The sequence below is a fragment of the Mastomys coucha genome, unplaced genomic scaffold, assembly GCF_008632895.1.
Source record: "Mastomys coucha isolate ucsf_1 unplaced genomic scaffold, UCSF_Mcou_1 pScaffold17, whole genome shotgun sequence".
Taxonomy (NCBI): domain Eukaryota; kingdom Metazoa; phylum Chordata; class Mammalia; order Rodentia; family Muridae; genus Mastomys; species Mastomys coucha.
Genome location: NW_022196899.1, coordinates 9,492,330 through 9,499,744, shown reverse-complemented (window position 1 = coordinate 9,499,744; position 7,415 = coordinate 9,492,330).

Here is a 7,415-nt window from a genome sequence, read left to right as displayed (position 1 = left end):
CTGTGAAGAATTGAGTTGGAATTTTGATGGGGATTGCATTGAATCTGTAGATTGCCTTCGGTAAGATCCCCAGAGGCTTCTAAGAATTGATTTGCATCGCCTTGAGATTAATTCCTGGCGACCGAACTTTGGCTTCCAGCGGCTTCCAGCTGCACCTCACCACGCTCTAGCCTCCAGGCTTTCAAAGGTTAATTCGGTTCTTCAGCGGCTTTAAGGAACTGATTTGCATCATTCTAAGATCAGCTCCCGGCGATGAGCTCTGGCTTCCAGCTGCACCACACCCCGCCCTGCTGAATTCGGCACCTGACTGAAAGAGTTACATCAGCCATCTTCGGAGATTACGATGGACCTTGGACCTTGGGTCTTGTGGACGAGCCTTGGCATTCTACATGGAGGATGGTGCATCCTGATGACCCTTTTCTGGCTGGGAAGTCACCCTAGGCTGGCACGTGGATGATGGCCGTCTGGGTTATAGACGTTTCATGGCCTGGATTTCCCACTGTGCGTTATCGCCTTGGAGGGTGGAGCCAGAAGGTGTTAAGCACCTTTTGTTGCCCATGTATTCGTGTGGAGATCGTATTGCATTTCCCTACTTCATTTTTTATTCAAATCAGGGTGAAATGTACCATTCCTGCTGACCCCATTGGGACCCCTCAATGAACTCCCGAGGCAGCGGCTCGGCTCGGCCCACCAGGTGTCTGGAGCCAGCTCCAGGGATTAAGCCAGAACCGGGAGCCCAGAATTCAAAATGGACTAAAACTTTAATCCGCTTTCCTGCCTGGAATTCCTCGCTTACAGGGGCTTATTTACATGACTGATATGTACTGATATGCTTGTTCCCTGTTCTCACTTATATGCTAAAAGACATAAGACTGTTTTGCCTCAGGTATAAATATCCCGATTCACTAAGTAAAGAGCACACCTTGATAAACATTTTACTTGGTGTGGTTCCTTGTCTCTCCTAACCCGCTTATTTTCACAGAACCTCGACTTCCCCAGTTCGTGAATCACCCATGGTATGAAGTGAAACTGCAGGCCGGTTTCCTTCAGGAAACATCATTATTCTTCATGGAAGAGGCACAATCTCTCTTTTAGTAGTTAATTGGTATAATCCCCTACATTTTTAAAGTTCTTTCCACCAGTGGTCTTAAAGAGTAGCAATATTCTGATCCAAGTCTTGTGGGCTATCAGAGGGTCTTTAGAAAATGCTCTGGTCAAAAGAGAGGGAGGATCCAAGTCACTCTAGCCCTAACAATTCTAGTGGTGACTCCTATAAGAAAGAGAATGCATTGTAGAAATAATTTAGATTTGGCAAATTCTTCCAAAGGAACAACTAAGAGATATTTTTTAGGGGCTAGTCTATATTATGTATTAAAGAAATCAAGTTACGTGTTCTCATTCAGTTGGCTCAGGTGCATAGGTAAGAGATGATCCTGCACAGGCTGAAAATTTTCTAAGTTTCATGATAAAAGTTCACATTAATTATAAATATGTGGGTGCAGATATGCTTTTCCAAGGAAGAGTAATTTTCCAATAGTGTAGCCCTGGGTAAAAAGGTACCTTTCCAGATGTCTTATGTCTCAAATGTGGTTTTGTTTTCCCAATGTATGTCACTTCTTTTGGCATCTAGTAGCATCCATTCAGTTAGGACTTTAAAGGTGAATACTCTTTTAATATCTGCTTATGGTTTACTAAGTAACTGACATGAAGTTTTCAAGGTGTAAAGTTTTCAGGACTTTACACAACTTGACAGAGAGTTTTTTGGGTAATGATATAGAGGGATATCTAGAGTTGGAGTATCATCTCTGGAGTTGGAGTATGATATGAATTTTTATTGGCTCCTAGATGGGCAAATGGGGAATGAAGATGGAGAGATGGATCAGCAGTTAGAAGCACTGACTGTTCTTTCAGAGGTCCTGAGTTCAATTCCCAGCAATCACATGGGGGCTCACAACCATCTGTAATAGGATCTGATGCCCTCTTTTGGTGTGTCTGAAGACAGAGACATTGTACACACATATATATAAAAATAAATGAATCTTCAAAATATGGGGAATGGAGCATCAGTTGAATTACTTTGTTAAGCTTCAAGGACTTGGATTATATTTTTAGTGTGTATACATTTGCATGTACATGCAGTTTTTAAATTAGATTTATTTTTGTTTTATGTACATAGGTATTTACCTGCATATATATGTGCTATGAGTATGCAGTTCCCATGAAATTCCAAAGAGGGCATTGAATGCAATGAAATTAAATTAAGATAATTATTCATCTTCATGAAAGTGCTCTACAAGTGAACAGGTTTTTTGATGGATGAACCATCCCTACAGCCCTTATATCTATAGTTTTGAGGATATAAATGTTACATATCTATAGTTCTGAAGATATAAAAGTTATTAATATTTATGTTCTGAAAGGATCAGTCTCTACAGTCTTTATTGTGGAAAGTCATGCTGTCTTAGGCTGCAATTAGTTTGGTACTGGGATAATTGCAGATTGAACATGGAGGAAAAAAGACAAAGCCTACCTTCCATCTCTAAGTTAGGATTGAGGCTATTTATAAGGAGTTGGTGGGTTGAATTTTCTATTAATGAATAACTATCCTGGGAACTAGACTAAGTAGAAATAGTCCCAGATATTAGGGAAGATTGTTAGTATTATATTGAGATGGTAGGATACAGTTTTGATTAAAAATTACATATTGCTTTCAAATTGGTTTCAAGGATAGCAAGAAGGAAAAGGAGCAAATGAAACACTGAATTTGATACTTGTCATGTGTGTATTTATCTATTTTGTTGGTTTTCTTGAGGGGGCTTTAAAGATATCCAATGGATCGCAAGAATAATGAGTTTCAGGCAAGTTATGTAGTCCTTCAGGTTTATCTCTTATTATGAGCTTGATCCTTAATTGTTGTGGGAGAGTCATTATTGCTGGGAATTTTCCCTTTCTAATGGATTATAACTAGTGAGTGAGAATAAACAGGCCTGGTAGATTGGTCCAATTGTTGATATTAGGCTCAGTCCAGTGAAGAATCTATTTACTATAACCATAATGCCATCTTTTCCAATTTGGAAGGAATAAAGTTGTGCCTTTATGATCTTTCAACACATTATAGTGTAAACTACCCAAGCTCTGTGTATTGCCCCCTTCACTACCTACCACATTTTATTTTATGTCTAAATATGTTCTCTATGGATATTATTAGAATGAGAAATGACTAAAGTATAAAGGGGCCATTAGTTTATCATCAACTATTTTGCTTTTTAATTTTCTTTGCCAGTTTCTAAACTCTTAAAGCAATTTTTTTTCTGTTCGAGTCTCTGTTACGTATACTGAATCTTTACATTATGCTGTTGGGCATCATTTATGCTTATCTCCAATTATGCTTGCAATAATTTTGACTTCTAATTTCCCCATTGGTCTGCTTTATTATTCTAGTTTATAGTTGTTAGAAACCATGAAAATTACAGCTATATTTTAACTGTGTTGTGTTTCATTTGTAATTTCTTGAACTTTCATTTAATATCTGGAACAGAATGGTTAGTAAAATATTGTTTCATAAATGCTCTCCATTCTGGGGAGGAGGGATATACTTTGGTGTATCAGGGAAGTCATCTTCTATCTACTGTTATGCAAATATTATGTAACCTAGAGATTTGCTTTCAGTTTCTCATGTACCTATAATATTCTGGATATTCTAAGTAAAATATGAAGCCTTGATTAGGATGCAACTTGGCTTTGTGTTTTCTCTTGCATCTTGAATCCTATATTTCAGGTCCTTCGGTACTTTGCCTGAGAGAACCCAAGTTCGTGAAACTGGGGGACACTTTCAGTCATTGAAGAAAAAATATCAAGCTGGTGACTAATTAAAGTGTTCATGGAACTAGAATGAACTCTGTACACTCCTAGAGGACAAATGTAATCATCAACTCAGCTACAAACCCTGAAATCCACAATGCTCACCTACCTGCATGATATGCTGGTGCAGTGGTGCCAAAAACAATTTTGGTGTAGCCAACTGCTTTCTAAGTAGATTTAAGTCTCAACCCATCATTTGGAATCCATGCCTGAAATTGCTTTCGAAGGACAAGACTAGTAGGCTGGAGACCCATGAGAAAACCAAATATTATTGTTATGGTAAAGAAACATAGCAATAAAATGACTCACAAGGGCAATCTGCTTTACCCAAAAATTAGTGTCTATGTCAGTTACCATTAGAGAATCTTTACAATGTAGCAGATGGGAACTAACACAGAGATCCATAACTGGACAATTTGTAGGGAGTAAGAGATTTTTGGACACTAAGCCCTTCTATCAGAGGTCAGGGTGCTATGTAGACGTTGAGGTAGAATGAATCCAAGAGCCTGAAGGGATGGATGACATCAAGGACTGTTTTTTACACACAACAGGACTGATACATTTGAAACCACCATGGCTATAACAGCATTCACAGGGACTGCAAAGGTCTAAACCAGATGGAGACTCAGTGCTGAGAATGGGAAATGAACACAAATTCCCCCTTAAACCACGGAAGTATTGGCAATTAACAAAACTTACAAAGTAGAATCCAGTGGAATCTCATAGGTTCTCTTAACCAAATTTAATTGTAGGCCCTATGCCCAGCAATAGATATCCAATGGAAAACAAAGTCAATGAGTTTTTAGAAAACTTTTTGCCTCATATTGATTTGTTTGGACATTTGTTTCTCTTATTGGCCTTTTGAGGGTATATTATTATTCCCTCTGATTTTGATTTTTTAATGGATTTTACTTTTGTATATGTGTTTCTTTTGTTTTTTCTTTAAAAAAAAATCTGGTTTTCATGATGATCTGGGAAGAGTTGGAAAAGAAGAAAGCATGACCAGAACATTTTATAAAACATTTTTTAAAAACAAAAGAAACAATTGACCTATAACTGACAGTAATCACAAGTGTGCCTGCCTTCTGATACACTGTAACTAAGTCAGCTGAGCCAAAGTGACTAATGGAAAATTGTGGATTGACAGACATTCCTTTAGAACAGTTAGCTTTCATGCAGAGATTATACAGTAGCACATTGTCATTATTTACTAAAAGAATATGATTTTTAATTTATGAAGGCTATCTTTTTCAGGTGGAGACATAGGCACTAAAAAATCTTTCCAATGACTTGAAAGAAATTCTTTTCCTTGGTTATGACAAGCTTATGTTTCAGAAAATCACAGAAGAATTGGCATAAGACAGACAGAAAGCCAAAGAAGATATTGCGCATGCATGGTAGCATAAAAAACACTATGAAAATAAATACATAATTACTATTTTATCACATTGCCAACATATTACTAGGATTAAGAAAACCTGCCAAAATTCAAACAAAGCTTAGAGAGGAGTTCTGCGAGATAGGGGGTCTGGGAGCAGTGGAAAACAAAAGATTCGAATTCACATCATGGGTTGTAAACTGCTGGCCTATGTTCAGCTCAGGACAGCTATTTAGACTGCTCCCAGTGTTCTGCTGGAGACAGCTTTTCATTTAGATTTCTCTCTCTCCCTCCTTCCCTCTCTCTGTCTTTCTCTCTCTCTCTCTTTCTCTCAGTCTGTTGTGCTTGAGATAGCCTTTTCTTGCTATTCTAACAAACTCTCTTGTTGAGACTGTTAGCTTTGTGCTAAGAAATCTCTCTCTGCTATTACAAAGAAAAGCTCTTTCTATAGCTCATGGGTTATGTCAGAATAACATAATTTTTGAATTTTCCAACCAAGTCACAAATCCTGTTAGAAAAATTCTAAAGATAATATTGGGTTTCCCAATCAAAATCAGAAAGCTAGAAAACATTCTAAAAGAGCTGTGTTCATTCTCTAAGTAATTGTTGGGATTTCAGACTAAGTTCAGCTATCTCCCCTTTTTTTTTTTTTAAATCTAACAGAGCTATGAGAATTTCTAAGAGAACTGTACTCATTCTCGTTGGGTTTTTTGGATCAAAATCAGAAAACCTATTAAAAAAATATGGAAGAGCTGTGTTCCCTTTCCAGAGATCTCCAGACAACTCAGCTTTCACTAGAGAAAAAATTTTATTTTATTTTTTGTTGTCATAACTATTTTTTAATTAGATATTGTCTTTATTTACATTTCAAACGATATCTCCTTTCCTAGTTTCCCCTCCTGGAAAAAAAAACCCAACCCTGTTCCCTCCTCCTTTCCCCTGCTCACCAATCCAAACCTTTCCAGCTTCCTCGTCCTGGCATTTCCATATACTGGGGCATAGAACCTTCATAGGACCAAGGGCCTCTCCTCCCATTGATGACTGACTAGGCTATCCTCTGCTATACATATGCTGCTGGAGCCATTAGTCCCACCATGTGTGCTCTTTGGTTGATACTTTAGTCCCTGGGAGCTCTGAGGGTACTAGGTAGTTCATATTGTTGTTCCTCCTAAGGGGCTGCAAACCCTTCAGCTTCTTGGGTCTTTTCTCTAGCTCCTTCATTGGGGACTCTGTGCTCAGTCCAATGGATGGCTTTGAGCCTCTATTTCTGTATTAGTTAGGCACTGTCAGAGCCTCCCAGGAGACAGCTATATCAGGCTTCTGTCAGCCAGCACTTGCTGGCATGCACAATAGTGTCTGGATTTGATGATTGAATATGGGAAGGATTTCCGGGCGAGCAGTCCCTGGATTGTCCTTCCTCCAGTCTCTGCTCCATACTTTGTCTCTGCAACTCCTTCCATGGGTACTTTCTTCCCCTTTCTAAGAAGGAACGAAGTATCCACACTTTGTTCTTCCTTCTTGAGTTTCTTGGGGTTTGTGGATTATATTTTGGGTATTCTGAGCTTCCAGGCTAATAGCTACTTATCAGAATGTGCATACCCTGTGTGATCTTTTGTGATGGGGTTACCTCACTTAGGATGATATTCTCCAGATCCATCCATTTCCCTAATAATTTCATAAATTCACTGTTTTTAATACTGAGTATACTCCATTGTGTAGATATACCACATTTTCTGTATTCATTCCTCTGTTGATGCACATCTGGGTTGTTTCCAGTTTCTGGCTACTATAAAAAAAGGTGTTATAAATTTTCAAAATTTTACTGCCAGAGCCAGTAAGCAGGAGGGGGTGGGCTGATGAGCAGAGGGAGTAGGGAGTAACAGGGTTTTATTTTATTTTATTTTATTTTATTTTATTTTATTTTTTTGGAGGGTACCTGGGAAAGGAGATATTGTAAATAAAGAAGTCACCCAACTAAAAAAAAAAAGAACTATTGAGTCCTGCCAGCTCATCTTATGCAGATCAAAAGACCAGCTTTTAATTTACATATCAATTCAGTTATTTATTCCAGGTTCCCATTTGATTCCCATGAATCAGCATTCCATGACCTTAGCCCCTCACTGTTAGGAAGAGATAGCAAGCATAAACACAGACATTAAAATAGCTGGATGGAACA